This window comes from Eucyclogobius newberryi, unplaced genomic scaffold (genome assembly GCF_026437365.1).
Source record: "Eucyclogobius newberryi isolate DKJ021-1_F unplaced genomic scaffold, fEucNew1.0.hap1 SCAF_83, whole genome shotgun sequence".
Lineage (NCBI taxonomy): Eukaryota > Metazoa > Chordata > Actinopteri > Gobiiformes > Gobiidae > Eucyclogobius > Eucyclogobius newberryi.
In genome coordinates, this window is record NW_027316525.1 from 178,817 (window position 1) to 194,231 (window position 15,415).

Consider the following 15,415-nt stretch of genomic DNA (forward strand, 5'->3'; position numbering starts at 1 on the left):
TATCTGGTCTGTCCTTCTGGAATACTTGTAGCCACATTATGTACAAGACTCACCGTGGTTACGAGTACATTCAAGCTAGACGGAGGTGAAGAGAGGCATAGAAACTTGGCATCAATTTGGGCGCAGCATGCGGAAGTTTGTAATCAACCTTCAGCTTTTCTATGCATCTATAGACTAGCAGGTTGGTTGGTGTCCCTCTAATTGCAATAAGAAATGAAGAAAAACTCTGGATTCAGAGCGCTAACCGCTATACCGTTGAACCACACCTTTCTACAGGATGTCCTGTTTTGAAAATAAGTATGACATTTGATCATTGGGCTATATCAAAGAGAGCAGCATTGAAGTAGGCAAACTTCTGCTTCATGGTTTCATTGTGTGGTGGTCATCACATCTGCCCTACACGCAGAAGGTCTTGGGTACAACATTCAGCGAAACCAAACATGTTACCAAACATGTTCATGCGAACAATGTTCCAACGAAAGCTTGCTGTTTATGTTTTATAGATCCTTTCCAGGCCATTTATGTCCTGATCTCGCAAAATATCCAATCGACCCAGCATTCCTATTCATTGTATTTTTGAGCAAAGACTAACATTCAGGTACACATGCCGAAACCCGGGATTGAACCAGGAATAACGTAGCGAGAAAATGAACTAGTTCTGTGTGTCCTTTTTTCTTTTCTTTTGATTAAACATAAAACAATACAGGACACGACCAGGGAGCAAAAATCGTAATTAAAAGAACTTAATAGTTACATAAAACATATCATAACATGACATAACATAAAAACAAAATCACATTTAAATGAAAATAGGGGGCCTACTTGGTCCAAGTCAATCAAATTAGTGCTTATCCAAATTAAGCCTGAATGTCACTGTTTTCCATTCATCCAATGTCTAATGTCTGTTACTATGTCAGTCAAGTCTTTGATCGTTGGCGTGGTTGGTGTCGAGCATTTCTTTGTGATGGCCTTTTTCTCTACAGCCAAAAGTATGTTCCAAGGGTATCCATTTATTGTGTCCATGGCAGGAGTGTTGAGGCCCAAGTACATAGTTTTAAATTTGAGTGGGATGGCAAAGTGTGATAAAATGTGAATATATGATTGTATTTCTGTGATGTATTTTATCTGCATAATAGTGATATATTATCTGCATCATTAGTCTAAGAGAAGAACGGGTGTGTGAGAAACTGGATTTGTGAAGGGGTCGTAAAGATGGCCAAAGGATGTTTACCCGAGGGGGGGTGATAACCCAGAGGAGTCTGGGTAATGTTTACCCAAGGCTTGATCTCTACGGAAAAATACCAAGTGCCTTGATGTGAGGCTGACCAATGAGAAATGTGACCCGCCTATTCCAGAATATCTAATAAAACCAACCAGCATGGGAAATAACAGGGTGAGACGCGGGGGTGAGACACAGGAGGATCACGTAAGCTGCTTACAACAGCTTGCGTGATCAGTCCCCGCGTTTTCTCCCATGCATGCCATACAAATGTCTGATCTTTCTGTGTCGTTTCATATTCTAAGTTGAATTGTGTTCTCTATGTGTTAAGGAATAGCATCGGGTGTATGTCTCATTTCTTGACATTTTCTGGTCCTATCGAGCCGGATGACAAGCAGCCCCTTCGCGGAGATTGACGGGTGAATCGGTGAAGTCTGTGCACAGCTGAAAGAAGTCCACTTTTCCCGTGGCCGCCCATCGCACCTCATTCTCCGCCAGGAGAGCGCGTCGTTTCGAAGCAGCAGGAGAACACAGGCGACAAAGAAGGTCAGACAAAATTTTGTGTGTGAAAAAGAGTTAGCCATAAAACGTTTTTATGCATTAGTTTGATATTTACTGGAAAAATATTGTAGGCTTATGGACGAGATAAGTTTCTCACATAAAGCAAGGCAGTTAGGTATTACTGAGGAAATACCCAGTTTCAAATTACTGAGGAAATACGCAGTTTAGGTATTACTGAGGAAATACCCAGTTTAATATTACTGAGGAAATATGTGTGAATGTAAGCGCTGTGCACGAGCGAAGTAAGTAAGAGAGAAGTGTGAATGTGTGAATGAGGATTAATAAGTGATTAACTAACGAGTGTGAGAATCACAATTAATCAAGGGTCACAAGGCGTTATTCTGAGAGATCTAAAATTTGCAGTCACGGGTGAATCTTAAACACCACGTTTATGTCCGGAGGAATCTAATAAGGAATTTTCTCTAGAAGCTTGACATTAACCGTGACTGTAAAGCAAGTAGCATTTCTGTCAGACGACCGAGACCACATAATGCCAGAATTATCACCCCAAACTGTAAAAAGACAAAGGAAAAGTTATAGAGGATTTTGGAGGGAGACTTCCAGCGTGCTCAGATGACGTGGCAGAGAGGGGGAGATAAGGGGGGTCAACAAGACAGGAGAATGGGGAGAAAGCACTCAGAGGACGCTCTGAATGAATGAATTAGGAACTAAACTCAGCTGTTTTAAATTTTAGTCTGTAGAACAAATTTAAGGGTTTTGTTTGATTGACAACAATCAATTATAAAGATTTCATTAAACTTGATAAGAGATGAAGATGAATTCAGATTTTTATAGATGGCCAATATTTTGGGGAATGTGATCACAGACAGGACACTTCCTGTCCCCGACATAGATGACAAAAGTTGTGTTTTTACGGTATCGTGTTTTTTTGAGTGCACAGAACAAACCTACGTTTTGTTTTGTTTTATTTTTGGATTTGACAAAAAATATTTTTTGGACTTAATGCATGACTAGATCAAAGTACAGGACGAAAAGACAGAAGTGTTTTTAAATTTAGAATCAAATGCAGGCACAGGCCTGGTGTGATAATGTGGGTAAATTAATGACTACTGATGTTTTTGGACAGTAGAATGGGCAGTAAGTAAAGTGAAAAGTTATATCAGTAACTTATTTATTTGTATTATCATGAGGAAACCTCGTATTGCGATGTAGACGTAAGTGAGGGAATAAGTTAAATAGTGACGTGCCAATGTCCTCCTTGGAAAGACATGAATGGGTCATTAACTAAAGACAACAGGACACCAAGTCATAAAGATAGTCAGAGATAAGGGGCTATTGACTGGCAAAGAATCTGGAGAGGACTCAGGATGGAGCAGATGTCGTTATCTTTACGTATCACAGTGACAATTAACAGCAACTCCACCTCAGGGGGGGTTGACGTGATGGGTAATAGGAAAAGTTAAAATTAACAGGGAAAGAATTTGACATTCTAAAGTAAATACCTGAAGGATTGTTGAGATTCAATCAAGAATTGAATAGATTTAAATAAGACAATATCATCTAAATTTAGACGCTATAGAAGTTATGAAAACCAGTGATAATAGGACTTAAACATTATAGGACTCAGGACGGAGGCAAGAGATGGTTAGACTGATAAAATGACGTGCCTTATGGATAAGGGGAAGGTTTAGAATCATTTTGATTGTTAATACACATATAGACTTGCTAGAACAAACTAATACACAATGTTTGTAAAGCACCACATGAGCAGGTGTGAGAGATTGAGTTTGAATCTCACCTGAAGCACATATAAAAGATTAGCACATATTACATTAGATGTGTGACTTTATGCAGGCCACACAAACAGAGGAGATGTGAAATTATTAATTATGTGAAGAATTCTAAGTTGTGAACTGACCCTTATGGCCAGCTCAACGGGGGAATTATTGAGATAATTATTATTGTTTGATGTATTTGTAGTTGTATTGCACATACACACACACATACATACATACGCGCGCACACGTGGACAACCAAACATTTAGAGTTTGAAACTTTTAGAGTTTGAAACAAATGGTGGTAAAACAGATTTACAAGTTACAGATCGCAGAGGCAGTGTCGGATTACAGACACACAGGGTGGGGGCCCAGCGCCGTGGAAGGGGGGCTCAGCCAGGGATGTGACCACTGAACTGTGAAAAGTCAAGAGGTGACATTGCGGAGTGGAGTGACAGACGCAATTCCATCTCTTCCTTGATTACATCCTGGATTAGTGAACGTTGTAAACTATCTGGATTATTGAATTTTGGTTAAATGTAGAAGTTTGAGAAATGGGCAAAGCCATATCTCAAAAAGGAGGGCTATTGTACGTGTAAACAAATATTCCGAATCAAAAATTACTAAAAAAAAAATTGTAAACAAGAAAACTGAAATACACTGAATTGTCGAAAAGACTTTATCACCGCAGAGAACGTGTTGGAGATGTGGTGTTTACAGAAACGAGCCAAGTGGACGAGCAAGGTGGACGGAGCCACATCGTGTCGTCCTCACACCGACCATTGGAGGGACGAGAACATGGGTGCTCTCATGGGAAAGTGAGAGAAATGTCTGGACAACACAGCGGCAGATCCTTAACATCGCAGACGCAGGACTTTGTTTGTATTCTTCGTTTCTGTATGCAGAGACGACAGACAGATTCGTGTAGGCAAAGTACTATACTCTGCTACGATGAACGAGAGCCAGAGGCTACGGTGCGCAGAGTACCATACTCTGTGAAAAAGAATCAACGAGTTATCATCATCAAGTGATGACGGTAATATGGGTGCTGAACACCTGTATTATGCACCGGACAATCGGGACAATCGGGACAATCGATCAACATACACAACTGTGTATACCGGGAAATGAAACATACACAGACCTGGAATAGAGGGAAGCAAATAAGTGATCAACTTGAAAGGTTATGAAATGCATGATGTGTAATAATGTACAATGTATAATTGACATGACAGAGGCTGAAGAAACACAATGGCATATTATACAGCCACTGTTGTTTGCACGAACAGAGTGTATTTTTTATCTGCTACAACATAACTACATGTAATGTTAATGAGATTATGAATTGAGATGGGAAATGTACCAGTTCATATGTGTCATAGGTGTGACCGAAGCGAGCAGCGGGAGGAGGTCTCTTAAGAAACCAAGCAAGGACGTATGGTGATGTGGGGACACTTGTGGGACGTTGTGCCTATGTATCGCTTTTGTGATCAGCATCACCCAGAACCATACCGCAGGGTCAAGGGCGAGAGGTTAGTGGACAATCTGGTCCCAGTAGCACCTGATACTACGTATTTGATTCTATTGGGGTGTCCAGAGAGGTCCCTGACGAGTCAAAGTGACTGACCAGAGAGCAGCGGGTTTAAGGGCTTTCCGCTTGTACTTCTATATTTCCCATCACACCGCACAAAATATAGACAAGATAAATTGTCTGTTTGTCAAATTACAGAGATTGACCAATCTGACTCAAAATTTAGGACAGTAATGCTGTAGAAATGTTGTGGGCCGAGAGAAAAGAAGTGTGTTCAATGTTGAGAAATGTGCATAGACTTTTTGAGTGTAAAAGTGTCATTTTAACACCTATATGAAAGACATGTTGAAAACTGAAAAGAGTAATGTGTTTGGCATATGAGACAGTAGACTAATGCTTTGATAAACAGGAGGGAAATGTGATAAAATGTGAATATATGATTATATTTCTGTGATGTATTTTATCTGCATAATAGTGATATATTATCTGCATCATTAGTCTAAGAGAAGAACGGGTGTGTGACAAACTGGATTTGTGAAGGGGTCGTAAAGATGGCCAAAGGATGTTTACCAGAGGGGGGGTGATAACCCAGAGGAGTCTGGGTAATGTTTACCCAAGGCTTGATCTCTACGGAAAAATACCAAGTGCCTTGATGTGAAGCTGACCAATGAGAAATGTGACCCGCCTATTCCAGAATATCTAATAAAACCAACCAGCATGGGAAATAACAGGGTGAGACGCGGGGGTGAGACGCAGGAGGATCACGTAAGCTGCTTACAACAGCTTGCGTGATCAGTCCCCGCGTTTTCTCCCATGCATGCCATACAAATGTCTGATCTTTCTGTGTCGTTTCATATTCTAAGTTGAATTGTGTTCTCTATGTGTTAAGGAATAGCATCGGGTGTATGTCTCATTTCTTGACACAAAGTCAAAAACAGTCTGCAGTGCCCTGTGAATTTCAGTCCATTATTTTTGAGCAACAGCACAGCCCCAAAACACCTGATAGTGGTTTGCCTGCTGGGTTCTCCAGCAGTTAGCATTTCCTTGTGAATAATGGGCACTTTGACATGGTGTGGTGAAAAAACATATTTTTCCCCTTCAGGCATGTGATTTTGTGGTCTTCCTTAGGGCTGTTCCTACATTTCCACACTCTTGGTCAGACAAAACCAGGTTAACTTCTCGTTCCCATTGGTTTAGAATATACTTAGCAGAACGTTGTCCAGATTACCAATGCATTGAGATCATTTAGAAATGATTCCCCTCGCAAGTTCTGATTGATTGGTTTCAACAAAGATTACTGTCAGAGGATTATAGTGGTCATTTCTTTGTTTCATTTCTTGCTTATAATAAGTCCTATAAAAGTCCTGTCTCTCCAAGTCAAAGGATTCCTTCAACACATCAATGCTTTTCATTTGAGTTTCTTTTGCAATGCGGTGAAACGTTTACGCCTTTTGTAATCCAGGCGTTGAATCATAAGCTTGGTCATAAGAAAACCAACACCAGATTTTAACAGCTTTGTTTAGTTTGTATGCTTTGGTTGGCTCCTTTCAGGGGGTAAGCACAGATTTTACCCAAAGATTCTTCTTGTTTCTGCACTTTTTCAAAAGAGTAACGCTGCTCTCGGGGCACTCAAGGTTCCACCGAGATTTGAACTCGGATCGCTGGATTCAGAGTCCAGAGTGCTAACCATTACACCATGGAACCGCAGACTGGTCATTGGAAGGATAACTTTCATCCAAATCTATAAGTCTTTACATCAATCATCCCTTGCCAAAAAAATGAGAAACAAGGAGTGCAAACAGTGCAAATAATCTTGATGTGCAGCAATACTTTTCCCTCTCTTAATGCAAAGTGTAGCAGCAGTAAACTTGAGGGGGAAAGGTATGGGTTTGAGGGCTCTTCTTGTGGGCTTTTCTGTCCTTGTAAATATTTTTCATAGACAAAAGAGTAGGCATTTCCTGTTTACTAAACAGGCCCTTTGACCAAGGAAGCCGCAGCGCCATAATGATTTCCTGGTTTCCTTACATAATTAGATACAGTGGTTACTTCTGTGATTGTATTTCTTGCTTGCTCTGGCAAGGTGCGCAGTCGTCCCTGGGTGGGCTCCAACCACCAACCTTTCGGTTAACAGCCGAACGCGCTAGCCGATTGCGCCACAGAGATGCATATCCATAAAAGACTTGTCCCTCTAATTGCAATAAGAAATGAAGAAAAACTCTGGATTCAGAGCGCTAACCGCTATACCGTTGAACCACACCTTTCTACAGGATATCCTGTTTTGAAAATAAGTATGACATTTGATCATTGGGCTATATCAAAGAGAGCAGCATTGAAGTAGGCAAACTTCTGCTTCATGGTTTCATTGTGTGGTGGTCATCACATCTGCCCTACACGCAGAAGGTCTTGGGTACAACATTCAGCGAAACCAAACATGTTACCAAACATGTTCATGCTAACAATGTTCCAACGAAAGCTTGCTGTTTATGTTTTATAGATCCTTTCCAGGCCATTTATGTCCTGATCTCGCAAAATATCCAATAGACCCAGCATTCCTATTCATTGTATTTTTGAGCAAAGACTAACATTCAGGTACACCTGCCGAAACCCCGGATTGAACCAGGGACCTTTAGATATTCAGTCTAACGCTCTCCCAACTGAGCTATTTCAGCTACTTTATCGAATAAATTAGGCAAGGGAGGGAAACGTGTGGCATAACGTAGCGAGAAAATGAACTATTTCTGTGTGTCCTTTTTTCTTTTCTTTTGATTAAACATAAAACAATACAGGACACGACCAGGGAGCAAAAATTGTAATTAAAAGAACTTAATAGTTACATAAAACATAACATAACATAACATAACATAACATAAAATAAAAACAAAATCACCTTTAAATGAAAATAGGGGCCTACTTGGTCCAAGTCAATAAAATTAGTGCTTATCCAAATTAAGCCTGAATGTCACTGTTTTCCATTCATCCAATGTCTAATGTCTGTTACTATGTCAGTCAAGTCTTTGATCGTTGGCGTGGTTGGTGTCGAGCATTTCTTTGTGATGGCCTTTTTCTCTACAGCCAAAACTATGTTCCAAGGGTATCCATTTATTGTGTCCATGGCAGGAGTGTTGAGGCCCAAGTACATAGTTTTAAATTTGAGTGGGATGGCAAAGTCAAAAACAGTCTGCAGTGCCCTGTGAATTTCAGTCCATTATTTTTGAGCAACACCACAGCCCCAAAACACCTGATAGTGGTTTGCCTGCTGGGTTCTCCAGCAGTTAGCATTTCCTTGTGAATAATGGGCACTTTGACATGGTGTGGTGAAAAAAACATATTTTTCCCCTTCAGGCATGTGATTTTGTGGTCTTCCTCAGGGCTGTTCCTACATTTCCACACTCTTGGTCAGACAAAACCAGGTTAACCCTTTAGGCGCCAGAGATTATGGATGAAATAAATGTATAAATAAAAAACTTCCTGAGATACAGAGAACTGAAGCCGGGGCACAGCTCTGGGTCGGCAGTGCCCCTGGAGGCCCGTAGAAGCTCCACACTCCAGTTGATTCTTGGATAAAAGTGCACCCAGCCGGTCTCGAACTCGCGTGAGGCGGAGCAGGGTTCACACACCCCGCACACGGCCAGACTTTGCCCGGCCAGGGAGCACCTTCTGCGGGTCGGAGGCTCCGGGTCGGAGCCCCTGGAGCCTGGAGCCCTCACTGGGCCCCGAACTCGGCTGCCGGAGGCAGTGCAGTGCCTCATGGATAAAGGTGCACCCAGCCGGTCTCGAACTCGCGTGAGGCGGAGCAGGGTTCACCCACCCCGCACACGGCCAGACTTTGCCCGGCCAGGGAGCACCTTCTGCGGGTCGGAGGCTCCGGGTCGGAGCCCCTGGAGCCTGGAGCCCTCACTGGGCCCCGAACTCGGCTGCCGGAGGCAGTGCAGTGCCTCATGGATAAAGGTGCACCCAGCCGGTCTCGAACTCGCGTGAGGCGGAGCAGGGTTCACCCACCCCGCACACGGCCAGACTTTGCCCGGCCAGGGAGCACCTTCTGCGGGTCGGAGGCTCCGGGTCGGAGCCCCTGGAGCCTGGAGCCCTCACTGGGCCCCGAACTCGGCTGCCGGAGGCAGTGCAGTGCCTCATGGATAAAGGTGCACCCAGCCGGTCTCGAACTCGCGTGAGGCGGAGCAGGGTTCACCCACCCCGCACACGGCCAGACTTTGCCCGGGGAAGGGCCACTCTGGCTGGGCATGGCCTCCGCTGAGCACCCCCTGGAGCCCCCGGAGCACCTCCAGAGCCACCCCCCACTCTCCCCAGACTCTGCCCGGGGAAGGGCCACTCTGGCTGGGCATGGCCTCCGCCGAGCACCCCCTGGAACCCCTGGAGCCCCTCCAGAGCCACCCCCCACTCCTCCAGACTCACCCCGGGGAAGGGCCACTCTGGCTGGGCATGGCCCCCACTGAGCACCCCCTGGAACCCCTGGAGCCCCCGGAGCACCTCCAGAGCCACCCCCCACTCTCCCCAGATTCTGCCCGGGGAAGGGCCACTCTGGCTGGGCATGGCCTCCACTGAGCACCCCCTGGAGCCCCCGGAGCACCTCCAGAGCCACCCCCCACTCTCCCCAGACTCTGCCCGGGGAAGGGCCACTCTGGCTGGGCATGGCCTCCGCCGAGCACCCCCTGGAAACCCTGGAGCCCCTCCAGAGCCACCCCCCACTCCTTCAGACTCACCCCGGGGAAGGGCCACTCTGGCTGGGCATGGCCCCCACTGAGCACCCCCTGGAACCCCTGGAGCCCCCGGAGCACCTCCAGAGCCACCCCCCACTCTCCCCAGATTCTGCCCGGGGAAGGGCCACTCTGGCTGGGCATGGCCTCCGCCGAGCACCCCCTGGAACCCCTGGAGCCCCTCCAGAGCCACCCCCCACTCCTCCAGACTCACCCAGGGGAAGGGCCACTCTGGCTGGGCATGGCCTCCGCCGAGCACCCCCTGGAACCCCTGGAGCCCCTCCAGAGCCACCCCGCATTCCCCCAAACTCAGTCTGGGGACGGGCCACTCGGGCTGGGCATGGCCTCCGCCGAGCACCCCCCTGGAACCCCTGGAGCCCCTCCAGAGCCACCCCGCATTCCCCCAAACTCAGTCTGGGGACGGGCCACTCGGGCTGGGCATGGCCTCCGCCGAGCACCCCCTGGAACCCCTGGAGCCCCTCCAGAGCCACCCCCCACTCCTCCAGACTCACCCCGGGGAAGGGCCACTCTGGCTGGGCATGGCCCCCACTGAGCACCCCCTGGAACCCTTGGAGCCCCCGGAGCACCTCCAGAGCCACCCCCCACTCTCCCCAGATTCTGCCCGGGGAAGGGCCACTCTGGCTGGGCATGGCCTCCGCCGAGCACCCCCTGGAACCCCTGGAGCCCCTCCAGAGCCACCCCGCATTCCCCCAAACTCAGTCTGGGGACGGGCCACTCTTCCCCGGGTTGCAGGCTCTGGGACTCCGGGGATGACCACCGGGGACCAGGCCCTCCCTTCGAACCCGGGGACCCACACTTAAGCACCCCCACACGGGCTACACACCCTTGGTTCAGCCCCCTGGAGGTCCGTGCCCTTGGTACTATACCATGGAAGTCCGTGCCCTTGGTACTCTGACTGGAGTACCAAGGGAACGGCCCAGCACTCACCACAGAGGCTCGCGCCGGCCCCGGCCCACCTTTCGTCCCCGGGTACCCACACTTAAGCACCCCCACACGAGCTACACACCCTTGGTGCAGCCCCCTGGAAGTCCGTGCCCTTGGTACTCTGAGCCACTTTAAAAGATAAAAAGCACCAGGACCCCAAGGCCCTGGCTCCCCTGTCCCCTACACCACACTTGGAGGCAGGGCCCTTGCCCTCCACTGGCTGCCCCCGCGCCCAATGTACTCCATAACCGAAGAAGAGAGGGGGGACCCGGAGGCCGGCCTACTAGGGTAACAGGTTTAATTTAGAGCCGGGGCTCTGGACCACAAATGCCTACAACCCCGCAGTGCGCAGGAGCCTTCGAAGCTGGATGAAACCAGAACGGGGCCCTACGATGGCGGTGACCAGCCACAGTTGATAGCAAAGTGAGCCCTGGACAGGCGCTGCATTTGACAAACTCAGAGACGAGGAAGGGACCGGAGTCGGACCAAATATATCATCTGGCGCTGTGTCCAGCGTGAGGGTGAGCCAGCGCAAATCAGGACCACAAATGCCTACAACCCCGCAGTGCGCAGGAGCCTTCGAAGCTGGATGAAACCAGAACGGGGCCCTACGATGGCGGTGACCAGCCACAGTTGATAGCAAAGTGAGCCCTGGACAGGCGCTGCATTTGACAAACTCAGAGACGAGGAAGGGACCGGAGTCGGACCAAATATATCATCTGGCGCTGTGTCCAGCGTGAGGGTGAGCCAGCGCAAATCAGGACCACAAATGCCTACAACCCCGCAGTGCGCAGGAGCCTTCGAAGCTGGATGAAACCAGAACGGGGCCCTACGATGGCGGTGACCAGCCACAGTTGATAGCAAAGTGAGCCCTGGACAGGCGCTGCATTTGACAAACTCAGAGACGAGGAAGGGACCGGAGTCGGACCAAAAGTATGCGCCGGCCCTGCCCCCCGCCCCGCGCAGAGCCATCGGACACGTTGAGGCTGAAGGGGACTGGCGCAGAGCCCTTGGGCCCAGGGGCAAAGCGCAGCCATCATCCTTCAAGCCGCGCCTCCTGCTGCGCGGGGGTGAGTGACAATGGGCCCGGACTGTGTTCCCACCGGACGCGTTGAGGCTGAAGGGGACTGGCTCAGAGCACCTGGCACAGGGGCTAAGCACAGCCATCATCCTTCAAGCCGCGCGTCCTTCAGTGCGGGGGTGAGTGACGGTCCCATCTCCGGAGACAAGGGGCCAGGCGCGGGGGAAGCCAGTCAGACTGACGCCCCGCGCCTGGTGGGACCTCTGTCTCGGCCTCGCTTCCAACGTGTCCGGCGTGAGGTTAGCCGGAGCAAACCACAGCCGCAAAATGTAAACAAAACCGCAGTGCGCAGGAGCCTTCGAAGCTGGATAAAACCAGAATGGGGCCCTACGATGGCGGGTCATGTGTGCCCGTCGACCAAGCTCCTTGTCTGGTATACATAGAACCATGATTTGTACCATTTTCATGGTTGATTCATGCTCACGCGAGTTCGAGACCGGCTGGGTGCACTTTTATCCATGAGGCACTGCACTGCCTCCGGCAGCCGAGTTCGGGGCCCGGTGAGGGCTCCAGGCTCCAGGGGCTCCGACCCGGAGCCTCCGACCCGCAGAAGGTGCTCCCTGGCCGGGCAAAGTCTGGCCGTGTGCGGGGTGGATGGCCCTGGGTCTGGGCGAAGCTAAGATCACGGAGCGGGTCACCTCCGCGTACAGCCCGTGGTCAGCGTGACACTGTGCTCTGCCCCGAGCAATCAGAGCAAACAGCAAGCTTCTGGAAGTGCCCGCGAGTCTGGTAAAATCAAGCCGAAAATAGACCCTCTCATGCCCGGTCTGAGCGGCGCTTAGAGCGCGGAGGAGCGCGGAGCGCGGGGCTCCATTCAGAGGCTCCGTGATCCGCCTTACAACCAGCTCTCACCTCCACGTACAGCCCGTGGTCAGCGTGACACTGTGCTCTGCCCCGAGCAATCAGAGCAAACAGCAAGCTTCTGGAAGTGCCCGCGAGTCTGGTAAAATCAAGCCGAAAATAGACCCTCTCATGCCCGGTCTGAGCGGCGCTTAGAGCGCGGAGGAGCGCGGAGCGCGGGGCTCCATTCAGAGGCTCCGTGATCCGACGCTCACCTCCGCACCTCCGAACCATGACTTGAGATTACGGCTGTGAAGGAGCCTTGGAAGCTGGATAAAACCAGAACGGGGCCCATCGATCGCGGTTCTCGTGTGTCCGTCAAACGAGCTCCTCCCCCGGTAGCCGCACAACCAGGAAATGTACCTGTTTCGATTGCGAAAAACGTCATTCTCAAAAACCGCCCGCCCGTCCCTCCCAGCATTACCATTTTGCACATCCCGCGTGAGAGCAGCGTAGGAATTTCTCGGGAGCAGCGTGATTTAGCCCGGGACTCTTGAGCTGAACGCTTATTTCCACGAGCCCAAAAAATGACTAAGTCCAACGGTATATAGTGTACTATTGCCGAAAAACGACAGAGTCGCTCGGGTATAGTGTACTATTGCCGAAAAATGACAGAGTCTTTTCAGGTATAGTGTACTATTTCGGTTTTTACTCTAAGTCCCTCAGGGGCATATGGTGCTATACTATGATGGTCAGATCACCTCCAGGCCCCAGGGGAGTGCTTTTCTGGGGGCAAACAGTGCACTGATGATGGGGGATTATTTCATTTTGCTCATTTTGGTGTTTTTTCACATTTTAACCCATTTTCACCCCTTTTGCTCACAACTTCATACTACGGCCCGGAAAAACGACAGAGTCCCTCGGGTATAGTGTACTATTGCCGAAAAACGACAGAGTCTTTTCAGGCATAGTGTACTATTTCGGTTTTTACTCTAAGTCCCTCAGGGGCATATGGTGCTATACTCTGATGGTCAGATCACCTCCAGGCCCCAGGGGAGTGCTTTTCTGGGGGCAAACAGTGCACTGATGATGGGGGATTATTTCATTTTGCTCATTTTGGTGTTTTTTCACATTTTAACCCATTTTCACCCCTTTTGCTCACAACTTCATACTACGGCCCGGAAAAACGACAGAGTCGCTCGGGTATAGTGTACTATTGCCGAAAAATGACAGAGTCTTTTCAGGTATAGTGTACTATTTCGGTTTTTACTCTAAGTCCCTCAGGGGCATATGGTGCTATACTATGATGGTCAGATCACCTCCAGGCCCCAGGGGAGTGCTTTTCTGGGGGCAAACAGTGCACTGATGATGGGGGATTATTTCATTTTGCTCATTTTGGTGTTTTTTCACATTTTAACCCATTTTCACCCCTTTTGCTCACAACTTCATACTACGGCCCGGAAAAACGACAGTCGCTCGGGTATAGTGTACTATTGCCGAAAAATGACAGAGTCTTTTCAGGTATAGTGTACTATTTCGGTTTTTACTCTAAGTCCCTCAGGGGCATATGGTGCTATACTATGATGGTCAGATCACCTCCAGGCCCCAGGGGAGTGCTTTTCTGGGGGCAAACAGTGCACTGATGATGGGGGATTATTTCATTTGGCTCATTTTGGTGTTTTTTCACATTTTAACCCATTTTCACCCCTTTTGCTCACAACTTCATACTACGGCCCGGAAAAACGACAGAGTCGCTTGGGTATAGTGTACTATTGCCGAAAAATGACAGAGTCTTTTCAGGTATAGTGTACTATTTCGGTTTTTACTCTAAGTCCCTCAGGGGCATATGGTGCTATACTATGATGGTCAGATCACCTCCAGGCCCCAGGGGAGTGCTTTTCTGGGGTCAAACAGTGCACTGATGATGGGGGATTATTTCATTTTGCTCATTTTGGTGTTTTTTCACATTTTAACCCATTTTCACCCCTTTTGCTCACAACTTCATACTACGGCCCGGAAAAACGACAGAGTCGCTCGGGTATAGTGTACTATTGCCGAAAAATGACAGAGTCTTTTCAGGTATAGTGTACTATTTCGGTTTTTACTCTAAGTCCCTCAGGGGCATATGGTGCTATACTATGATGGTCAGATCACCTCCAGGCCCCAGGGGAGTGCTTTTCTGGGGTCAAACAGTGCACTGATGATGGGGGATTATTTCATTTTGCTCATTTTGGTGTTTTTTTCACATTTTAACCCATTTTCACCCCTTTTGCTCACAACTTCATACTACGGCCCGGGAAAACGACAGAGTCGATGGGCATAGTGTACTATTGCCGAAAAATGACAGAGTCTTTTCGGGAATAGTGTACTATTTCGGTTTTTACTCTAAGTCCCTCAGGGGCATATGGTGCTATACTCTGATGGTCAGATCACCTCCAGGCCCCAGGGGAGTGCTTTTCTGGGGTCAAACAGTGCACTGATGATGGGGGATTATTTCATTTTGCTCATTTTGGTGTTTTTTCACATTTTAACCCATTTTCACCCATTTTGCTCACCCCGCACTCTGCCGCATATGAGGCCGGGGAAGGGCCACTCTGGCTGGGCATGGCCTCCGCTGAGCACCCCCTGGAACCCCTGGAGCCCCCGGAGCACCTCCAGAGCCACCCCCCACTCCTCCAGACTCTGCCCGGGGAAGGGCCACTCTGGCTGGGCATGGCCTCCACTGAGCACCCCCTGGAGCCCCCGGAGCACCTCCAGAGCCACCCCCCACTCTCCCCAGACTATGCCCGGGGAAGGGCCACTCTGGCTGGGCATGGCCTCCGCCGAGCACCCCCTGGAACCCCTGGAGCT

At 48.9% G+C, this 15,415-nt stretch overlaps 2 non-coding genes across 2 annotated transcripts; both read right to left on the bottom strand.

The window, feature by feature from the left end:
• Positions 1 to 6,679: 6,679 nt before the first annotated feature.
• trnaq-cug (transfer RNA glutamine (anticodon CUG)) lies at positions 6,680 to 6,751 on the bottom strand. Its single transcript has one exon. It is a non-coding gene; the product is annotated as a tRNA-Gln (tRNA).
• An 892-nt stretch (positions 6,752 to 7,643) lies between these two features.
• trnaf-gaa (transfer RNA phenylalanine (anticodon GAA)) lies at positions 7,644 to 7,716 on the bottom strand. Its single transcript has one exon. It is a non-coding gene; the product is annotated as a tRNA-Phe (tRNA).
• Positions 7,717 to 15,415: the final 7,699 nt, after the last annotated feature.